The 23020-nt window shown below is 51.1% G+C and overlaps 1 protein-coding gene across 4 annotated transcripts in view; it reads right to left on the bottom strand.

The window, feature by feature from the left end:
* The window catches only part of TMEM63C (transmembrane protein 63C), a 68320-nt gene extending 46004 nt beyond the window's left edge, over window positions 1-22316 (bottom strand). For 2 of the 4 annotated variants that reach the window (XM_064571410.1, XM_064571412.1), the window contains exons 1-2: window positions 22170-22316; window positions 7348-7487 (exon numbers count right to left, since the gene is read on the bottom strand). The gene's annotated coding sequence lies outside the window, so the exon portion shown is untranslated. Of the gene's footprint in view, window positions 1-7347; window positions 7488-22083; window positions 22104-22169 lie in introns of those variants that run through there. The other 2 variants (XM_064571411.1, XM_045902005.2) reach the window with 2 other exon arrangements.
* Window positions 22317-23020: the final 704 nt, after the last annotated feature.

Genomic DNA, 23020 nt, shown 5'->3' with positions numbered 1-23020 from the left:
CTGTAACATCTATCTTATTGGGTAGATGTGAGGATTATATGAACCAATTCACTTAGAACAGTACCTACTACATAGCAATGGCTCAATACAGCTAACTATTATGTTCCTTGCTTGTACCTACTACATTTGATGTTGATTTACCAGATAACATACCAAATGGCTGACTCCCCCAGTGGATACAATGCTCCGTGATGGCTATATTTGCATAATATTTTCTCTGCTGTGCTGATTAGAGCTTGGTGCTTTACAAATGTTTGCAGAAAGAAGGAATGACCGGCAGTGGGCTGTGGTGGGCCTCACTTGGTCCCCCGATCTGCATCCTAGATTGTTTGGCTGGAGGGGGGGCCTACAAACCCTCTAACGTAAGCCCCTCCTCCCACAGACAAGCAGAGTATTTCCCTGGCTTCCAATCTCACAGGGCTGGGCAGCCCCCGATCACCTCCATCTCCCTCTGGAATTCAGCTCAATCAGTAGATTGGGGGCATGGTGAAATCTCGGGCTGAGCAGCCAGTTCGGTCTTGATTTAAAAAAAAAAAAAGTGGCACATCTCTTTTCTGAGTGTCGTGGAGCAAACACATTCCCACCACAAGCAGGTAAAGCTGCAGGCTTCAGTCCAACCCTGCGATGTTGCCATAATTCTCATCTCCATGGTAACAAGCAAGACTGAGCCTTCAGCTAGCAAAGATTGGACGAAGGGCCCGTCATTTATCATCATCATCATGGGCCAGAGTGCTGCTCTCTCCCCAGCCTCTTCCCGGCTGGATTTCCCCACAGGAGTCCTGAGCGGCCGAGAGGGGAGGGTGCGGGAGGGGAGAGACAGCCGGATCGGTCCCTGAGTCAGCCCCGGTCAAAGTGGGATGAAGGGGCCGGCAGCAGGAACACACAGGCTGGAGGACGCTGTTGGGTGTCATTCCCCCTCAGCTCCTTCCGCTTGCCAGGACGGGCTCTGGTGGACGGAGCCACGTGCTGGCGAGACAGACAGACCCAAGGCTCTGCAGCCAGGAGGCTGCGCCCCAGCCCACGCAGCCCCCACCAGCTGCTGGTTCGCTAAGGTGTAGCTGGAAGCAGCCTAACTGAGCACCTGCTCAGTGCTGGCACTGGACCAGGAAGCAGGGGTGGGGGGGGGAGGTCAACAGCAGACGGACCTGGCCTCGGTGAGCGCCCCAGAAGCAGGGAAGCAGGCCGTCAGGGTAAAGGGCAACAGATGCTCTATTCAGCGAAGAAAGCGAGATATGGACGGTGCACGGAGAATGCTGCCTCTGGCACGCCTGCCTGGTGTCTGGAAGGAGACCCGAGAAACTCTTGACAAGTGGCTTGCCTTCGGGGAGGGAAACTAGAAGCTGAAGCAGGGGAAGGAAGACTGAGTCTCGTTATATTCTCTTTCTTGCTTTTTGAATTTTGTACTGTGCATACCTAACGGATTCAAACAAAACAAAGCCAGACGGAGCTGCAAGGCGGCCCCGTGGGAGAAGCGCTGGAGGAGGGCGCGACCCAGAGAGGAGGACCGGGCAGCCCTGACCTCGGGGACTCTTCTCCCATAAGATCTGATCATCTGCCGGGCTGCGTGTGTGTGTGTGTGCGTGCACATGTATGCAGCTAATGATCTCCAGGGTCTTTCTTAGCCCTAACATTCCAGAAGTCTGCCCTGAATTTTGCCACAGGGGATGCTGGCCAATGGCCATGGGGAGGGACTAGCACCAAGCCCAGGTTGGAGCAACACCTGTTCTGGTCTGGGGCCACTTGGGAAAGGGGAGGACTACGGGGACCGTGTTCTCCACGGCACCTGGTCTGTCAGCAAAGGGGTCTCCAGCTCAGGGGTGTGAGGCCAGCAGGAGCTATGCCCTGGGGTCCTAGCCGGACAGCTTTCATGGAAGCCTTCTGCAGAGCAGAGACCCCCGAGACTTGACCTCCTATGAATCTGAGTCACTGGGACACATGAGAGTGGTTCTCAAACTCTAGTGCATCAGTATCACTTGGAGGGTCTGTTCCACCACCAATGCTGTCCCCTCCCCAGGCTTCTGATATGGCTTGGCTGGAGTCCAGAAGGTTCCAGGTGAGGCCAACTCTGCTGGATGGGGCCTCGCTTCGAAGATCACTTCATTAGACCATGGAACAGGGGGTGGGGGTGGTCTTCATCCTCCTCCCCCTCCCCCAGGCCTCAGTGTGGGCATCCTGGTCTTTCAGGACAGGCCCTGGAAAGGTCAGCCCTGGCAGGCTCGATCCTATCCTCTCAGTCTGTCTCTCCCAGCTGCCTACCTGTCACTCATGAAATCATTCATTCAGCAAAATAATGGGCCAGACTCAGTTCCTTGCACTCAAGGTGCTTATGGTCCAAGCACTAGATTCTAGTGGGTCCACAGACCCCTAAAGGAACCATGACAGGTCTGCAGAGGTGCGCTGCAGAGGCCTGGCGAAGGGGTGCTGGGAGCCCAGTGGAGGAGCCCTGAACAACCTGGAAAGGCTGCCTGGAGATGGTGTCAGCCAAGGCAGGAGGGCAGGAGTCCCCCTGACCGAGGGCTTACTGTTGGGTGCAGTGCGGAGAGCCTGTCAGCATGAGCTCTTGCCATCCTCACAGCTCCAAGATGGGAACTACCATCACTGAGGAGATTGGCAGCCGCATACCGAGGCTTGGGGGCACATGGGGCTTCCGATTTGGAGTTGGGGAGTTGGGAGTTGCGGCCACAGGGAGGCCAAGGGCATGACATTCCCGGAGGAGAGGGAGGTGGGCTTGGATTATGTAAAGGCTTTCCCCTGAGAGAGTCTGGGTCCCAGATGGAACCACGCCACCCCTCGGAACAGCAGAGATGGAAGGGACACCCAGCTCTGTCCCCATCTGTTGAAACAGGGCAGGAGCCAGGCTGGCTGTCTCCAGGGGAGTCGGAGAGAGGTGGGGGGGCGGCCAGAGCTCCAGCGATGGGCGGGACCAGATGGCAGAGGCCGCAGGCGGCTCGTGGGGCTTCACAGGGCCTGGGGGACAGAGAGGGCCCAGAGCAGAGTGGCCTGACAATCACAGCGCTGTGGTAGTGGGGACTCTCTGGTTACAGATCTGACTGTGGTGAAGGGTAGCCCTGGAGAGTGGCTGAGGCACAGCCTCCATGACGTGGGGAAGCCCCCATACTCTGGGCCCCCAAACAATCTCTGGGAAGCTCTAGGGGTCCTGGCTTCCTCAGCTAGAGTGTGAAGTCCCAGGCCAGGGGCCAGCCTCATTAGGACCTTGCACCTGCCTCTTGGATGCGGGGGGGGGGGGGGGGGGTCAAGAAAGCCACTGTGATCCATGCTGAATGAGGGCTCATATAGCTCCCTGAGTCCAGAGGATAGAACCGAAGGAAATGAGCGCGAGCTGCAGCAAGAGGTATTCTAGGTAGACACAAGGAAGCACTGCTCCGGGATGCTGAAGGGAGTCATAGCTATTTCTGGGGAAAAAGAACCCATCCTTCTGTCTCTGATGGTCTGTCTCTCTGGAAAAAACATGGTGGGGATCTCTGTCCCCTTTCTTCTCTAGTTCCTCCATCCTGTCTCACCCATGTCTTCGTTCCCTCTCTCCTTTCCTGGTGGCCCCCCACTTATTTTTTTTTAAGATTTTATTTATTTATTTGACGGAGAGAGAGTACAAGCAGGGGGAGCGGCAAACAGGGAAAGGGAGAAGCAGACTCCCCACCGAGCAGGGAGCCCAATGCGGGGCTCCATCCCAGGGACGCTGGGATCATGACCTGAGCTGAAGGCAGACGCTTAACCAACTGAACCACCCAGGTGCCCCTGGTCTCCCCCTTCTGCCTTCTTTTTGTGAGTGGGCCACCCCTGCTCCACCAGCTTGTCCTAGTGTTGCTGGGGGCCTCTGAGCTTGGCCACACTCAATTCAGCCCATGTTTGCTGAGCCTTATACCCGCTGGAGGTGAAAAAGCCCTGAGCCCTGCCCAGAGCACTTTCAGCCACGTGGAAAGATCACACAGGGAAAGCAGTGCACACACCCAAGGCCGAGTAAGGGCCATGGAATGAGAAAGGGGCTCCGTGACCACAGCTCCTCTGGGGCAGGGAAGGCTTCAGAGAGGTGGCAGGCTAACAGGAACCAGTGGCAACAGGGGCAGTTTGGGCAGAGGGGACAGAGGAATGATGGAGGGAAGCAGAGAATGGAATATTCCAGAAATGGCAGGTAGACTGGCATGACTGCAGAGCTGGCATGAGCAGGGTCTGGTGAGATAACAGGAAGGTCCCGAATCTCAGAATGAATGATTTGTACTTAATTGTGTAGGCAATAGGGAACTACTGAAGGCTTCAGAGGAAGGGCATGACATTACCTGGGCTGGGACTAGAAGGGTTTCTAGATTTAGCTCCTATCTGGGGATCTCATGAAAGGCACCTGGCCCTGATTCTGAGTTCATGGGCTTGTCAGGGGGTCCTGAGGGGAGCAGACAATTGGTGTCTCAAATGTCACCTTTTGGTGAGGCCTGTCCCGATGACCCTATTTAATAAGGAAACTCCCCAGGCGCTCCCAGTCCCCCTCTCCTTCTCTGTTTTCCCCCTGCATTGATCCCCTATCACATTTTATCCATAGAGTATGCTGTTCACTGTCTGCCCTCACCCCCCTGCGAATGAAGGCCCCATGAGGGCAGGGCCTACGTCCATCTGTCTTGTCGCCGAATATCCCAGTGCTTCGCCTGGTGCCTGGAATCCCAACAAATGCATTCATCTGTCGCATGAATAAAGAGGAACCCAGCACCCTGCGTGAAGCAGCATGGTCTGGTGTGTTCCCTCCTTGTCTCTCCACTCCTGGCTTCCTGAGCTTGGCAGCACCAGAGCGGAAAATCTCCGCGAAAGTCTCACAGAGCTCTGCTTCTTCCCCACTGAGCCTCGTGCCCCTGCCAGGAGTCTGCGAAGATTTGGACTGTTCCTCCTCCCCTCCCTTGCCAAAGATACCACCACTTCCCTTCATCTTGAAGTGGAGGCCAAGCGAGGAAATTTTCAACCAAGGAAAGCGAGAGACTCGCAGGACTGAGGCAGCTGCCCCCCCCCGGGCAGCTTGGAAGAGTGCCTCTGACGGATGGAACAGAATAACCACAAGTCACCGAGCACCCACCCTGTGCAAGCACTGGACAGGTGCCCTGGGCATGTTGATCCATTCTGGCCTCTCAGCAACCTATGGAATGGGTTTTATTCTCCCATTTTACAGATGGAAAAAGAGGCTCAGAGAAGCTAACTGACATGGCCAAGGTCTTCCCGCCCGGTGAGGAGCCTGGTTTTGGACATGGGTCTGTCCTACTCCAACCCAGTGCCTGCTCTTCCGTGGCACTGGCCTCTCTTCTGCTAGGGAAACAGCGGAGGTGCGGGGTGTGGGGCAGGCCGGGCTCTCTGTCCAGGGTGCCAGACCACGGGTGGTCTCTGCTGGCCACGGGCTTCCCAGCCAAGCTTCAGGAGCAGAGGTTCTGGCCGCCTCCCGGTAATGAGCGAGGATAAGGCCTGAACTCATCCAAGAATGGGAGTTAGACCTGCGGCCGCAGCCTGCTCTGGCCTGTGCGGGGTGTCCTCTCCTCAATCTGATGTGCACCTGGAAGGCCGGAGTCCGAATGGCGCCCCCTGCCTTTGAGGCCCCAGAAGATCCAAGGGAAACCAAACCTGCCCCGTGGGCAGATCCAGCCCCCGGCATCCAGGGCATAGTTGGGGAGGCAAAAGAGCCTGGATCAAGCCCCCCAGCTGTGGGGCTGTCTGTGGCTGCACGCCCCTTACTTAGGGACTCAGTTCGCCCACCTTGAGGATGGAAAACCCTCTCTCTCAGCAAATGCTATTGATTGCTTATTATGTGCAAGGAAAATTATAAAGCTTCGGCTTTTGAGGCCCTTAAAGGACCTCATAGACATAGTCACTGAATGGGCAATGGGGAGCCACAGATGATTTTGGAGAGGGCAGCAAGAGGATTGTCCTGCTTCAGGAAGCAGAGGGTGGCTTTTGTCATGACCGGAGCTAACGTGTGCGAAGCACTCACTGAGTGCTGGAGGTTGTTCCAAGTGCTTTACAGATATTAGCTTTCATCTTCTCAGCCCCCCTGGGGTACTGTTGCTATCCCCATTCTACAGGTGAAAAGACACGTACAGAGAGATGGCAAGGCCAGTAGGTGGTGGAGCTGGGACCTGAACCCTCCTTGCTCCTGAGCCTGCGTTTTGCACAATTCGATGCTGCCTCTCACATGATGGAAATGGGAGGGCCAAGGGTCCGGCTCAGGCGGGGGCAGTGGGCATGGCCAGAGGGATAGACGTGAGATCCTGCCTCTGCCTAAGATTCCTTGCCCTGGAGGGATCTCTCAGGCTGGACCAGGAAATTAGGAGGGAGATGTGGACATCAAGCACTTTGATCTGCACAGAAAAGTACTATATCTTTTGTTGATAATGGCAACAATCACTATGTTCTTGGCCAACAGCCCACACAGGATAACTTCTTCTTTGGCGGCAAAGAGATTTTAGAGACTCTCAAATGGAGATATCACTGTGAGAGCCTGCCTCGACTACCCAATCCTTTCTTGATTTTATTAACTTACTTAAACTGGGGAGAAAGCCTCACTGTAATGCTAACTGGGCTTTAACGCCTTCTGGTTTGGGATGTCTGATCACTACCAGTGTCCCTGTCACAAAGCAGATGAGTTGCTAGGAGCCACTGGGTAGATGGAAGGAGAGGCAAGGTAGGGGGAGGAACTGGCTGAGGCCAGGCCGGGAAGAGGCAGCTGAACCGAGGAAGGGCTGCCTGAGACCCCAGGGTGTCCTAGGCTGTTTTGATGAAATGACACCGGGTTCCTCAACATTGTCAACAGCACCGTTGATATAAGTAAAGTTTGAGAAGTAAAAAAGAGACTGAGGTGGGATATATCACTAAGATCCCTTCCAGCTCTAAGAGTCGATGAAGATACCATGGGTCATGATCCCTTCCTGAAGAAAAAGTGTCAAGAGGCCGGGCACTCTTGGGAGACCTGTCTGGCTGTGTCCTGGGCTGATCCCAGACTGGGCTCCACTGAGCAGGAGCCACGCAGGACCCAGCTAACCGCTCAGCCTGGGGTCATTTCTGCAGAGCAGGGGACACCGTGACCAGAGCCAGAGTAGTCTCTGGACCCCTTCCCAGGCTTTGGGAGCCAAGGTCACCTGGGACAGTGTCCTTTAGAGAGAGGACCGGGCTTTCCTGCACACACACACCCCCCCCCCCGATCAGGTTGTGGGTTTAGGAGGGCTTAGGGAGAGCCTACAACCACGCAGTGGCTGGAGAGCCCCAGGTCCCGGGCGATGGGGTGGCCGCACTTCCTAAGGCTGACAGAAGAGCTGGTGCTAGGGTCTTAGCACTGCTGGGTGGGATGGTGGTAAGAGCACCTACCTGGACCAGCAGGTGAGGTGTGGCTCAGGCAGATGGGTGGTCACGGCCCTCCCTCCTCTTGATCAGTCCTCAGGTGCTTCCGAGTGGCCCAGCCTTGTCCCTGCTCAGCTCCTGACCATGAAGTTGGCTCCTCCAAGGTTCTGTGGCACAGGGACAACAAAGCCCTCTCAGATCGCCCAGGCTCCCTGCGGCGCCTCACCCAGCCAAGCGGCATAAGCCCAACATGCTTGTCAGCATCTTGCCAGGAGGCCTGCCTCAGGGGAGTTCTCATGGGGGGAGGGCACCCCAGATGACGCCCAGTCTGCCCCCTATCTCTGCATCCAACTGCCCATCCCTGGGGTGGGTGAGCTGGGGAGCCATCCTTCATCCTAGGTGAGCATGAGCCTGAAGGGAGGGAGCCCATGGATGGAGCACTGCACTAAAAGTCCAAGCACTGGGGTGCCTGGGTGGCTCAGTTGGTTAGGTGGCTGCCTCTCGCTCAGGTATGATCTCAGGGTCCTGGGATCGAGTCCCGCATCAGGCTCGCTGCTCAGTGGGGAGCCTCCCTCTCCCTCTGCCTCCCGCTCTCCCTGCTTGTGCTCGCTCTCTCTTTGACAAATAAATAAATAAAATCTTAAAATAAAATAAAATAAAAAATAAAAGTCCAAGCACCTAGGTCTGCTCTGCCACTTCCCTCCTGGTGACTTGGGAAGCCCTCATTTTCCACATGGGGGGGCGGGGCTTCAGCCTAGACACTGCCAGCAGGGCTGAGCTGGGGAGCTCAGAGGGGCCCATATCCATAAGGGGACTTCAAGTAGGACTTCAGCATCATTTGGTGGGGAGAGCTTGCTAAAATGTAGGTTTAGGGGCCCTACCCTCGCCCACTGAATCAGAATCTCCAGGAAGGTGCCTGGGGATGTGCATTTTAACAGGTTCTCCACGTGGGTGCATACGAAATAAGACTTGCTGGACTACGTCTCAGAAAAGGGCCACAACTAAGGAGAAAGCTTTGATCATATGCATAAAGGAGTCATTGGTCCCTTTCCTGCAAACAGTGTGATAGGAGCCCCGTCTCTGCAGAAAGACTAGCCGGGGTCCCTGGCAGCTGCTGAAACCTCTCTAGGCCTCATTTCCTTGGGGACAAGATGAAGACTGGAGACATCTCTTTGGCCCTTCCAGATTGAAAATTACAAATGTAAGAGGAGGGGAGCCCACTGTGAAATTTAAAAAGAAAGTTCAGGGCGAGGCACTTAAAAAGTATTCTCCCTTTCAAACTGCTTTCTTCTTAACTATTCTTTTCAAATTCTGAAAAGAACATGTTTATCGGGAAAAAAAATCAAAACATTCAAAATAAGGCACAGTGAAAAGTCCCCTTGTGCTCCCCAAACCTCTGTCCCACTCCCAAACACAGCCACGTTTCCTGTGTGACTTTTCTTCAAAGAATTTCCCACAAATATTGACAAATACATATCTATGCCTTCATCTTTATTCTAAACCCAGCCCGGAACATATTCCCAGTACTCTGTTTCATTAGTTAACACACAGCACACATCTCTGCCTACCAGCACAGACCCTTTACTTTTGTAGCAGCTCATGTGTTCCATTGAAAGATGCACTGTAATTCAGGTGAGTCTATTCCTGTTGATGGGTGTTTAGGTTGTTTCTACCTTTTGGCTGCAAAAAACCATCTTTGATTATGTATCTTTGTGCCTATGTGTGAGGTTAGTTGTAGGATAAAATAGTAAGGAGTCGAAGGTTAGGTGGGTCTAAAATTCTGATAGATGTTTCCAAATTGTCTTCCAGAGAGGATGAACCAGTTTGAACTGCCCAGCCATGCACGAGAGTGCCTGCTCACCTCCACCCTCGGCAACACTGTGCCTTATCAGATCTTTAAACTTTGCCAATACGAGTGTTGAAAAATGATATCTTGTTTCGATGTGTGATTCTGTAATTATCAGAAAGGGCAGACATTATTTTCATGTTTATTGATTGATTGGCCTTGGCATTTATTTTTCTGTGAACTGCCTATGTCCTTTCCCATCTTACTGATTTTTTTTGAAAGCACTTTCTTTGTTTTTGTTTTTTTTTTAATTTAATTTAGTTAACATACAGTGTATTATTAGTTTCAGGAGTAGAATTTAGAGATTCATCAATTGCATATAATACCTAGTGCTCATTACACCAGTGTCCTCCTTAATGCCTATCACCCAGTTACCCCACCCCCCTACCTCTCTCCCCTCCAGCAACCCTCAGTTTGCTTCCTAGAGTTCAGCATCTCTTATGGTTTGCCTCCCTCTGTTTTTATCCTATTTTATTTTTCCTTCCCTTCCCCTATATTCATCTGTTTTCTTTCTTAAATTCCACATATGAGTGAAATCATATGGTATTTGTCTTTCTCTGACTTATTTCACTTAGCATAATACCCTCTAGCTCCATCCATGTTGTTGCAAATGGCAAGATTTCATTTTTTTTGATGGCTGGGTAATAGTCCTATATATATATATATATATATATATATATATATATATATATATATATATATATATATATCTCACATCTTCTTTATCCATTCACCTGTCAGTGGACATCTGGACTCTTTCCACAGTTTGGCTGTTGTGGACATTGCTGCTATAAACATTGGGGTGCACATGCCCCTTCAAATCACTGCATTTGTATTCTTTGGATAAATACGTAGTAGTGCAATTGCTGGGTCGTAGGGTAGCTCTATTTTTAACTTTTTGAGGAACCTCCATACAGTTTTCCAGAGTGGCTGCACCAGTTTGCATTCCCACCAACAGTGTAAGAGGGTTCCCCTTTCTCCGCATCCTCACCAACATCTGTTGTTTCCTGAGTGGTTAATTTTAGCCATTCTGACTGGTGTGAGATGGTATCTCATTGTGGTTTTGATTTGTATTTCCCTGATGCCAAGTGATGTTGATTTTTAAGAGGTTTTTCTAAACTAAGGAAATTAATCAACTTTTTGTCATGTGTATTGCAAACTGTCATAGGTCTCTTTTATTTTTATTTATGTCATCTTTGCCTTACAGATATTTCATATTTTTCTGTAGTCAAAAGTATTTCTTACTAGAGCATCCTAAGAATATTTGCCCTTGTTTTCCACTAGTACTGTTCAGGTTTTCTTTCTTCGTTTTAATCTTTTTTTTCTAGAATATATTTTGGTGTAAGAAGTATAATAGGGTCCAGCTTTATTTTCCCCGCAAGGGGCTAGAGAGTTGCCCCAAAGTCATGTAGGAATAATCTATTCCCTCCCTCCACCCCACCACCCTCCCTCTAAATTCAAAATCTCAATTTAACTAGGTACTAGGATGGACACAAAGAGCACAACCTCTAAGTCAAGTGCTGGTTCAAATTCTAGCTTCACTGGATCTAAGAGAATTTACCTAACCTTCCTGTGCCTGGGTTTCCTCATCTAAAAGTGGTAATAACAATAGCACCATCTATTGTGAGGATTAAGTGAGTTATTTCGGGTAAGGGGCTGTCTCTAAGAGACTCGCCCGAGCAAGCTGTAAAGACACATATAGGCTGCAAGCAACAGGGTGGGAGAAGATACTGTTTGCAAATGAGAGCCAAAAGAGAGCAGGGGTGGCCACACCGCCCCCAGACAAAGTAGATGCAAAGTCCAAAACTGCTGCAAGGATATAGAATATAATGGAATAGAATATAACGATTAGAAGGTCAATTCTCCAGGAAGAGATAATAATTATAAATATATGTGTACCTAACAGCAGAGCACCCAAATATATGATGCAGACAGAATTGAAGGGAGAAATAGTAACTCAACAGAGGAGGGGGTTTTAATAAACCACTTTCAATAATGGGTAGAACCCCCAGACAGAAGATCAATAAGGACACAGAGGACTTGAATATATACAACACTACAGACCAACTGGTCCCAACACACAGATGCGGGACACCCCACGCAAGGGCAGTGGAACACTATTACTATGATCACCACTGCCTCTCAAATGTGCTTGGGTCTCTGTCTAGATACATGTTTCTGGGGGCACCTGGGGGGCTCAGTCGTTAAGCGTCTGCCTTCGGCTCAGGTCATGGTCCCAGGGTCCTGGGATCGAGCCGCGCATCGGGCTCCCTGCTCAACGGGAAGCCTGCTTCTCCCTCTCCCACTCCCCCTGCTTGTGTTCCCTCTCTCGCTGTGTCTCTCTCTGTCAAATAAATAAATCAAATAAAAAAAATAGATACACATTTCTGTTCCCTTGATCTGTGAGCCAGTTTCACCGTTTGACAAATATTTATCACCATTGTCAGGCCCTCCTCTAAGTGCTGGGGAACCAGAAGTGAACAGCAGTAGCGAGACCAGTTCTTGCCACCTCCGGTTAGACTGACTTCCAGTTATGTTTAGCGCCTTTATTGATATTGTAAATGTTTCCTTCCATTATATTTTCTAAGAGGCTAAAGTTTATATGTTATAAGTACCATTTTAATATTTATTAGCAGTCATCTTCCTATATTCCTTTATTATTTCTCATAGTTTTCCAGTGGATGACCTTGTTCTTTTTTTCTCCAGGTAGTTAATCTTATCGTCTACAACTTTCATGGATAAATTAGCCTCCTTTTATAACTTCTATTTTCAAAATTTGTATTGGAGTGTACTTCTAGAGGAGTGTTAAAGACTGTTTAAGGTAAGAGTGGTCATTTTTCCTTCGTATGTGTGTATCTGTACACACACATACACATAACATGCATAAAATTATGTTATGCAATATCCATCTATTCCTATTAAAGTCAAAATTGAGACCGTGAGTAGTTAAAGCAATCTTGAAAAAGAAAAACAAAGCTGGAGGTATCATTTCAAGTTATATCACAAAGCAGTAGTAATCAAAACAGTATGGTATTGGCACAAAAAGAGATACATAGATCAATGGAATAGAACAGAAAACCCAGAAATGAACCCAAAATTATAAGGTCAATTAATCTTCGACAAAGGAGAAATGAATATACAATGGGAAAAAGACAGTCTCGTCAACAAATGGTGTTGGGAAAACTGGACAACAACATGTGAAAGAATGAAACTGGACCACTTTCTTATACCATACACAAAAATAAATTCTAAATGGATTAAAGACCTAAATGTGAGACCTGAAACCATAAAAATCCTAGAAGAGAGCACAAGCAATAATTTCTCTGACATCAGCTGTAGCAACACTTTTCTAGATATGTCTCCTGAGGCAAGGGAAATAAAAGCAAAAATCAACTATTGCGACTATATCAAAAATAAAAAGTTTTTGCACAGTGAAGGAAACAAAACTAAAAGGCAGCCTACTGAATGGAGAAGATTTTTGTAAACGACATATCTGATAAAGGGTTAGTATCCAAAATATATAAAGAACTTATAAAACTCAACACCCCAAAACCAAATAATCCAATTAAAGGATGGGGAGAAGTCATGAACACACATTTTTCCAAAGAAGACATCCAGATGGTCAACAGACACATGAAAAGACGCTCAGTATCATTCATCATCAGGGAAATGCAAATCAAAACTACAATGAGCTATCACCTCCCACCTGTCAAAATGGCTAAAATCAACAACACAGTGTTGGCGAGGATGTGGAGAAAAAGGAACACTCATGCACTGTTGGTGGGAATGCAAACTGGTGCAGCCACTATGGAAAACAGTAAAGAGCTTCTTTAAAAAATTAACAATAGAACTACCCTACAACCCAGTAATTGCATTACTGGCTATTTACCCACAAAAAAACAAAAACACTAAGTCAAAGGGATACATGCCCCCCGTTGTTTATAGCAGCATTATTTTCAATAACCAAACTATGCAAGCAGCCCAAGTGTCATCCATAGATGAATGGATAAAGAAGCGGTGGTGTATATAGACAATAGAATATTACTCAGCCATAAGAAAGCATGAAAACTTGTCATTTGCAATGACATGGATGGAGCTAAGAGAGTATTATGCTAAGCAAAATAAGTCAAAGAAAGACAAATACCATATGGTCTCACTCATATGTGGAATTTAAGAAACAAAACAATCGAGCAAAGGAAAAAGAGAGACAAACCAAGAAACAGACTCTGAACTATAGAGAACAAACTGACGGTTAGCGGGGGGGAATGGGTGAAATAGGGGATGGGGATTAAAAGGTATACTTATCATGATGCAAGAAAATAAAATAAAATGATAAAAACATTTTAAAAAAGGAGATACAATCAGGGACATATGTTGAACTTTACTAAATGCCTTTAAGCCATTTTTAGCATTTATAGAGCTGTTTATTTGATTTTTCACTTTTGACCTATTACTTTGCTCAAGATAGTCCCACTTGCTTGTGGTGTATTCGTTTTTTAAACATAATGCTGTGTGATTCTATTTGCTGCTATTAATTTATGAATTTTCACCAATATTCATAAATTAGATTCTTTTCCAGTAATTCTTCTCTTTTTTGGTGCTCTTTGTCAGTGTTGCACTGGCTTCACAGAATAATTTGGTATCTTTCCTTCTCTATGATCTGGTATGGTTGGTAAAGCTTAAAAATCATGTAATTAGAGGTGCCTGAATGGCTCAGTCAGTTAAGCATCCAACTCTTGATTTCAGCTCAGGTCATGATCTCAGGGTCATGGGATCGAGCCCCGAATCAAGGGCTGGGCATGGAGTCCGCTTGGGATTCTCTCTCTCTCTCTCTCTCTCTCTGTCCCTCCCCTGCTCTCTCTGTCTCAAAATAAATAAGTAAAGGGGCGCCTGGGTGGCTCAGTTGGTTAAGCAGCTGCCTTCGGCTCGGTCATGATCCTGGGGTCCTGGGATCGAGCCCCGCGTCTGGCTCCCAGCTCGGCAGAGAGCCTGCTTCTCTCTCTCCCTCTGCCTACCACTCTGCCTACTTGTGCTCTCTCTTTCTCTGTCAAATAAATAAATAAAATCTTTTAAAATAAATAAATAAATAAGTAAAATATTTTTTTAAAAACAAAGAATCATCCTTTCCTTGAAGCTTTATAAAAATTCAAAGTTGGCTAAACCTCAGGTTTTTGGGGTGGAGTTTTGTGAAAACTCAGTTTCTCTCATGATTGTTGGTCCATTCAGGCTTTCTAGTTAGTTCTTCTGGGGTCAAACTGGTGATTTATATCTTCTCAGAAATCTGTTTCAGATGATTTTCAACTGAATTTATATGTGGTCAAGCACAGTATCCTTCAAGAATTCTTTCTCTTTTTTCTGTATCAGTGGCTATTTCCCTATTTTAATGTTCAATTTTACATATTTGGCTCATTCCTCCCCCAACCCCCATTAGATTACTTAGACCTTAAAAAATCATCCAATAACACATGCTGTTCAAACAGTAGTCTACTGACTATGTGCACAGCCCAGAGATAGAGGAGCGAGAATCAGGACGGGGATGAGGAGGGTAACGGGGGGGGGGGGGGCATTCAGAAAACATTTAAAAAGCGCAGAGAGCCCCAGTACATATGCCCTGGCCTTGAACATCCTGCATCTCCTTTTCACAATTCCCCCACATCCAGTAACACCCGACAACTCCCACCCTGCCTTCAACGCCCAGCTGTCACCTCCTCTTGGAATCTTTCCTGGCTTCCCTGGGAAAAGTCGACGCCTTTCCTCTGACATTCAAGATTACATTTTTTTTTTTTAATTTTGAAAAAAAAATTTTTTTAAGATTTTATTTTTAAGTAATCTCTACACCCAATGTGGGGCTCAAACTCACAACCCCAAGATCAAGAGTTGCAGGCTCCACAGACTGAGCCAGCCAGGTGCCCCTAATCTTGAAAACTTTTTTTAAAGATTTTATTTATTTATTTGAGAGAGAGAGCACACAAGCAAGGGGAGGGGCAGAGGGAAAGAGAGAGAAGCAGACTCCCCGCTGAGCAGGAAGCTGGATGCAGCTCCATCCCAGGACTCCAGGATCATGAGCTGAACCGAAGGCAGATGCTTAACCGACTGAGCCATCCAGGCGCCCCATAATTTTGAAAAATTTTAAATACAAAAAAATTAAAAGAATAAAACCAATGGAATTAACCCGTGTTAACATTCTGTCATTTTTGCCTCAGATCTTTTTTTGTTAAAAGAAGCATTACTGACAAATTAAAAGGCCTTCCTTTTTTTTTTTTTTAAGATTTTATTTATTTATTTGAGACAGAGAGAATGAGAGAGAGCATGAGAGGGAGGAGGATCAGAGGGAGAAGCAGACTCCCCGCCGAGCAGGGAGCCCGATGCGGGACTCGATCCAGGGACTCCAGGATCATGACCTGAGCCGAAGGCAGTCGCTTAACCAACTGAGCCACCCAGGCGCCCAAGGCCTTCCTTTTTTTAAAAAATTTTATTTTATTATGTTATGTTAATCACCATACATTACATCGTTAGTTTTTGATGTAGTGTTCCATGACTCATTGTTTGAGTATAACACCCAGTGCTCCATTCAATACGTGCCCTCTTTAATACCCATCACTGGGCTAACCCACCCCCCCACCCCCAAAAGTCCTTCCATCTATCCACCAGCACCAGCTCCTTCTTTCCCTCGTCAAAGACCACCACAAGTGGGAATCTAGGAGCTACTGCAACATGTTTGTATCCATAAATCCCAAGTTTTGTTTTGTTTGTGATTTCCACTGAAATTAGATGTTCGTGAATGGTATTATTCTGCAATTTCCTATTCTTGCAATACTGTTTGAGATTTATTTATGTTAATACAGATAGCATGTGTGTTTATTGAGGTCTAAGCTACAAAACATAAAATTCCCCAATTCCATGTGTTTTACCTGCTTGCATAAGATCACATTTTTAGTTGTCTGTTCCATCACTGTAGACACCGTGATACTGAGGTGGAGACCTCATTTGTGCTTCCAGCATTACTGCCCTAGATACCCTTGCAACGGTCTGCTCACGCACACGCATGAATTTCTCAAGGTAATTATATATCTAAATGTGAAACTGTTGGTCATAAAGGATGTACATTTTCAGCTTTGAATGTCATTGCCAAAACATCCCCTAGTGCTTCGTCCCGCCATTAATCTAGCATTTCTGCAGCTGTTGCCATGATCAGTTGACTTGCCTACCTGCCCCCTCCTCACGAGTTACCAGAGGGCATGTGTGGGACTGGTACTCAATGAACGCTTGACAAATGGAATGATGAGCTCACTGTCTGGCAGAAGAGACAGATGCTAATGGGACAAGTGCATTAAAGGCTATGAGACCTCCTCTGGTGGGGATCCAGGGAAGGCTCCATGGAGGAGGTGACATGTGAGCTGGACTTTGAAAGGCAGGGAGGATCTGACCGTATGAGGATGGGGATGACAGAAGGACTGGGCCGGGAGGAGGGGGTGGGTCAAAGAGCCTGGGCACGTTTGATGTGCCAGAGTGGTGGTTCTTAGCTGAGCTAAGGGGTGAGCATGAGCGGGGAGGAAGGGTAGAAAAGCCCAGGGTGTGTATTTTGTAAAATCTTCAAGGTGATCTGATCCAACCCCTATCGCAAGCAGGAAAAGCCTCTGAGCCAGGGCGAGTGTGTGGGAAGCGGAAGGAAGCAGGAAGACAGGCTGGAAAAGGTAATCGGGTTTAATCCAAGCTCAGCCTCCAATGGCAGGCTCTGGGAGTCAGTGAGAAGTGACAGGTCAGAGATGGGCTCAAAGATGACTCACCTGATAAGCAGGCAAATCGCGGGGACACCCTGGTCCTGGAATAGGTGTAGGTCAGGGAACCTGTCCCTCCCTACCTCTCTCCCTCTGTCTCTGGGGACAGATCAGGCCTGGACTTCTGACCCAGACCCACAGGAGAATGCTGGGACTCGGGCGCCTCCGAGTCCTTCACTTTGTGGCACTGCGAGCCTAGCCATTGTTGCCTGTCCCCTCCACCCCAGCTATTCCAGGCAGGTGCCCAGGCCAGGGTGCTGGGGAGACCCTCCCGGAAGCACGAAGCCAGGGCCCCTGCACTGAATTTCCTCCCGTTGTCTAGCTCAGCCCCTCTGATCAAGCCTGCAGTGCGCCCCAGGGCCTGGGGTGAGGGTGGGGTGGGAATCCTGTCCTTCCATATTCCCTCCTGTCCTTCCATATTCCCTGCTGTCCTTCAGCAGAGTCCGGCTCTGGGCACCCGGCCCAGAGTGGAGAGAAAGGGGAGACACGCACGACCTTCACTTCCAAGTCCTTTTGTCTTAAGCCACTTCAGCAAAACCATCAGCAGCGGCGATAGGTGAGCGGAGGATGTGTCAGCCGTGCTCTGGGGACAAGGGACCCACTCCACGGGAGTCAGACAGCCCTGGAGCCGCTTTGGTGCCTACGTGCGTGCGTGTGGTTGTGCCTGTTAAAACCTCTCTGAGCCTCAGCGTTCCCATCTATCAAGTGGGCTACTCCCACCTGCTCTGCCCCTCCCCTGGATTAAAGGAATCACAAGGAATGTGAGGTCAGTCAGTGGCACTGGTCACTCAGTTCCACTGCCTGAGTGGCTCTCTCCAAAGCCTGGCCCAGTTTGCAGGTCTGGGCACATGAGATCCCAGACCAAAAGGGCTCTGGTCCTACTGAAGGACAGACATCCCCCACGCCCGTCCCCCACGCCCCACACACCCCCTCTGGTTCTGAGAAGACCTTGCCATCTGCCAGCTCTTTTGGAGGGAACAGCTCAGTTCAAACAGTGCCCGAAGCAATTGGCACTGTTGGTCAGCCACTGCCACCAGAACGGCCAGCCCAGAGACCCTGGACAGCCTGCCACTGGGCAGGTAAGGGGGGGCGCGTGGAAAGACGGGGGCTCCCGGTTCCAAGCACACATAGGCACGCGCGCCTTTCTGCTCTTCGCCATTCCTCCTCTGGCTGGTCCCCTGCAGCGGGGATTGTTCACCAGGTTGTGAACAGGAGACCCGTAGATAAAAGTGAAGCAGATAATGAAGCAGGTGGAAACTCAGCTCCCAAGTGCCGCCCAGACAAGGTGTCTGTGTATGACTTGTCCCTCATGCTCCATGCCCCCCCCAACACAGCCCAGCTGGTGTCCCCACGGGGCTCATTTGCCTTCTGCAGCATTTCCAGCCTACGGTCCAGTCATTGCCTCTCGGACACCTGAGGTGATGAGGCCCCACATCAGAGCCCAGCACACGGTCACATCCTCAGCCAAGTGGCCACAGGCACACCTAGCCCATCTGTATCTCCAAAGACCTCAGGATGCCCTTCTCTTTTGACAGGATCCCGTGGCCTGAGGCCACTGACCCTCTGGCTGGGCACAATTCTGAGAAGACTCGGCTGATCTTGCCTTGAGAGTGCTCGTGCAGAACAGCAGGGTGGGAGGGTGGGAAAGACAGACCATGGGAGCCCAGGACACTTGGATCCTGGTTTTGCAAGCGGGTCCAGGCTTCAGTTCCCTCCTGGAACAATCCGGATCACCAGGAGGAGGCAGGGGGTGACCGCGGGCATCCCCCCACCCCCGCCAACCCTGCTTCTGCATGTTTCAGCAGCCGCAGGGTGCTGGGAAGTAACACGGCAGCTTGGTTGCGTTCCCTGCCCTAGAAACACGGGACACAGGGTTCTGGCCACAGGTGCTCTTCTCAAAAGCTGTCTCAGTTTGCCCACAGCAGTCTAGACAGCTCTCTGACAAGGACCCACGGTGCCTCATGAGCTGCCCGGGTTCTCATCCCAGCTCCCCGGGTTCTCATCCCAGCTCCCCCTGCAGCCCTATTTTGCATGAGTTGCACCAGCCAAGTCATAACAAGAATGGGGAGTCCGGTCCACACCACCCATGCTGATGGGTGAGTAACCCAGGAAAACCCGGCTCTCCCAGGACAGAGAGGACACGGGGCCCTGCCTCAGGCAAACCGGAGCCTTCAAGCTGCTGATCTCACTTCCTCAGAGCATTTTCATTACAGCCGGTCCCAGAGTGAGCCTGCCCGCGGCCCTGAAGGCCCCGAAGGCCCCATGGACTCCTGCGCCCTGGACACTGTATGCAAAGAGCTCCCAGCACTTTCTAGCCCATTATCTCCACGGTTCTTCCACCAGCTGCTTCCCAGGAAGAACCAGAGGAGAGAGAGTGTCCCTGGGCTGTGACAGTCAGTGGGAAGGATACAGGCCGGCAGTAAAGTCCACTGTGCCCCCAGTCACCAGTACTTTACTCTTTACTGCGGGGGGGTGGGGGAGGGAATCCTGGCAACTACCACAGGCGGCCAACCAAGGGGAATGGAAGCCCTCAAGGGCCAAAACACACCCTGAGGTGCGTTGGGAGGGACAGCCTGCCTTCCAAGCCTTCGAGGGGTGCCCTAGACTGGCCACAGGGGACAGGCTTCGATCTACACCACAGTCTCCAGGAATAACACTTCCCATCTGTAATAAATGTATGACATGTTTCCAAAGCCCTTTGACCCAGCTGGGGAAGGTGTTTTCATGCCCAGCTGTCAGGTAGGAAAACCAAGGGCAGGGGTGCCAGCCAATAGGGGCTCTGGTCCAGAACCAGAAACCATGCTCCTCCGCGAGTGGTTCCTCTCCCACAAGCCAGGAGCCTCTCTGCAGCCTGACCCCGCCTCTGCTGGGCCAGGAGGGACACACCACCAGCTTCCCAGAACCACGGGGCAGTGGCCATCCTCCTGGAGACCCTCAGGGCATCCCAGCAGAGAAGGTGGGTACACGACGGGTCTTCCTCTCTCTCCAGCATTGTTCTGTCAGTCCATGGGCAGCTAGTTCTGATCTGGTTTACTGGGAACCCCATCCCTTTCCACAGGTCACCTCAGTGGTTACTAGTGATCCCCAGGCAGCCCAAGCCATGCTGCAGAATCACCAGGGTCCGGCTTCAGGGTCTCTGTGTTCAGGGGGTGTGTCCAAAGAGCCCCACCTCATGCGCCAGGCAAAAGCTAACTCCCTTTCACTCAGAATAAGGCTGGGCTGGGCAGGAACTGCCATCCGGCCATGCTGTCAGAGAGGGAAATGAAGTCACTGGCCCCATGGGTCCTCTCCCAGCTGTGGTCACAACTGCTGGCCCAAGGGGCAGGAGGGAGAGGTGCACTTGCCCCTGAGAGCCCCACAGAAACCCTGCGTCCCCTGTGGGAGCACAATGGGAAGATAACTGAGTGATGTGGCTCCCCTTTTCTAGCTGCTTCTTTCTTTCTAACTTGAAAGCATCTCGTAAAGAAGGAGAAAATGCTGGAGCTGTCCCCTCTCTCTGACAGCTCCCTCCACCCTTCAGGAGGCACTCAAGGCCTCACCCTACCAGGGTTGGGGGCTGTGCACGGAGAAGAGAGAGGAAGGGGCCTCATCCACAGCCCTGTGGTGGGCCAGGGAGTAGAGACCTGTGTGTAGGTGAGAGGCCTGGAGCAACTCACTATACCCTCTGTGCCTCAGTCTCCTCGCCTGCACCATGGCGCTGGCTGGCTCTAGCTCTCCAATAAAATATAGCTCTCTCCCTACCTCAGTTTCCCTCCAGAGAAAGGCATCTGCTTCAGACAGGAGGATAAGGTGAATTCGGGAAGAGTTCACCTCCAAGAGCCACAGACCCAACAGTAGTCCATTTCCCCTGGGGACAGGAGTTAGGGAAAGAGCAAGGGTGAGATGCCACAGAACAGAGGGTGGCATCGAGAGAAGGCCTTCTTACCAACATGGTTCCCCAGCCTTTCTCCAGTGAGATACAGGCTGTCAAAGGAGAAAGTCCATCTCCTCGTCCCCTGTCCTTCCCACAGCGGCCTGGGAACTTGCAGGTGGCTTTCATCAAGGCTTTCATCAGAGACTGAAGCCCGGAACTGGGCTGCCCCCTTGGGTCTTCCTCTCCCAGAAGCCAACTCTCCCTCTCTCCCTGAACCCATAAGGCTAGTAGAGGCCCACAGTCCCCTCTGCTCAGATGAGCATTTTTCACCAGCGATTTTTTTCTGTCCCCAGACAATTCTTATCCTTGCAGTGTTCACACCCATAACACCTTAGAGCCCATGCATAAGTTGTAACCTCCATTCTCAGGGATAGGGAAAGGGGGCCCTGCAGTGGGGTGGTCCACCCCAAATTGGACCAGAGGTCCAGAGAGCAAGATTGGCCCCTGCCTCTCCTGGGAGCATCAGATGGTCAAGGCAGTGCCTGGGAGAACAGCTCTGTGGGACCTGCTAAGTGACCTTGGTGAAGCCACAGCACCCCTGCTTGGGCCTCAGTTTCCCCAGGTCCATCACCCAAATCCGAAGTTTCTCTCTCAAGGCCAAGGGGGGGATGGAGGCAAGAACCTTTCTTTGAAAGCATATAAGAAAAGGCGGCATCCTCTAAACCTGGGGGCCCAGGAGCCCAGCCCAGTAGCACAGAATGAGACCCCCCACCCGGCAGCCGGCAGCAGTGACGCTGTGAGAACCCATAACGGCGAAGTAGACTGCGGGGGGGGGGGGGGGGGGGGAGCGCACACCCCTCCCAGCCCAGCCCAGCGAGTGGGCGGCACAGCCCCGAGGAACCCCTGGGTGGGGGTGGTCCAGAGAGCCAACCCCACCTGGCTGTCAGGCAGGCGGGGGTTGGGGTGGGGTTGGGGGTGGGGGTGGGGGTGGGGAGCCTCCCGCCCATCCTCCCCCCAACCCAGTGAAGACGCTCGACCAAGCCACGGCCCTCCCTGGCGGGCAGCTCATTCCACCCTTCCCTGGGTCCAGGCCGGCAGCCAGCCAGCCTGCGTGGCAAGGGAGTGTGGCGCAGTCTCCCCCACCCCCACCCCCACCCCTCCCAGTCCGAGGTCCCGGAAAGCCTAGAGCAGCAGTCCCTCCCCACCCCCTCCTCTGTCCAGGACCCGGATTCTGCGCCCCTTCCCCCGGCCTGATCAGTCCTGGCTTATACCACCCGCGTGCTCACCACATCTGCGCCCTGGGCGTCACGGCCCAGCCCCAGGCAGGGTGCTCCGGCCGCCGGGATACGGTGACAGGCAACACGCTCCTTACCTGGGAGGAGACAGCCAGCCGGTCCTCCTCGCGGGCCTGGTGAAACCAGCCCCACCTGGCAAGGGACTGTCAGCAAATTCCCCTCTGCATCACCGCGGGAGCGGCATCCCGGCTCCTCCCCGGCTGGAGCCAACCTTGGCTCCGCCCCAAGGCTGCTCTGACCCACCGGGGAACCCGGGCCGGATTATCATATACAAAGGCCCAGGCTCCGCCTCAGAGACCCTGTCGCTACCAGGAACCATCTGCAAATTACCATCGCAAACGCACGAGGCTGCCGGTCCCTTGCAGCAATCGCTCCAGCACCCCCTGATGCCCTGGCCCTCGGCAGCTGTCTTGCTGTTCTCTGCTCACCGTACAACCTCACCCCTACCCCAAGCTCTCCTCTGAGGCTTGTCCCCCTTCCGAATCTCCCCACCGGTGCCAGCCAAAGCAAGAAAAGATGCACAACCACACAAAGGTAGCAGGGCTCTGCCCCGCCCTGGGACGGGCTCCTGGTGCCCAATGGCTGGTACCCCCTCCTTCTTCCCCAGCAGAGAAGAGATCTACAGATTGGCCACAGCCCTGCCTGGGAAGCCCAAAGGAGTGGGCTGGGTCATTTCCAGTTTGCCTGGGCCACAGTCCCCTGCATGTCTCCAGTTTCATCAAAGTCCTGGCTATTCTGCTAAAGACAGCTACTTTGGGCCCTGGAGGCAGGTACCAGTGTTTGAACCCCCCCCACCAAAGATCAGTATGCAGAGTAAGGGGTAGCTGTGAACGCGCTCTCACTTCCCCAGGCAGGGGCCCAGGCACGTTTATTTAATAGACATCATCCTGTACTTTCAGTACAATAGCTAATGGGTAAGGAGAGCTGA

The sequence above is a fragment of the Mirounga angustirostris genome, unplaced genomic scaffold, assembly GCF_029215605.1.
Source record: "Mirounga angustirostris isolate CCGP_5_RB_7025 unplaced genomic scaffold, mMirAng1.0.hap1 SCAF_9, whole genome shotgun sequence".
NCBI classification, from domain to species: domain Eukaryota; kingdom Metazoa; phylum Chordata; class Mammalia; order Carnivora; family Phocidae; genus Mirounga; species Mirounga angustirostris.
Note: the sequence above shows the minus strand (reverse complement) of the source record. Positions and strands in the feature narration are given on the sequence as shown.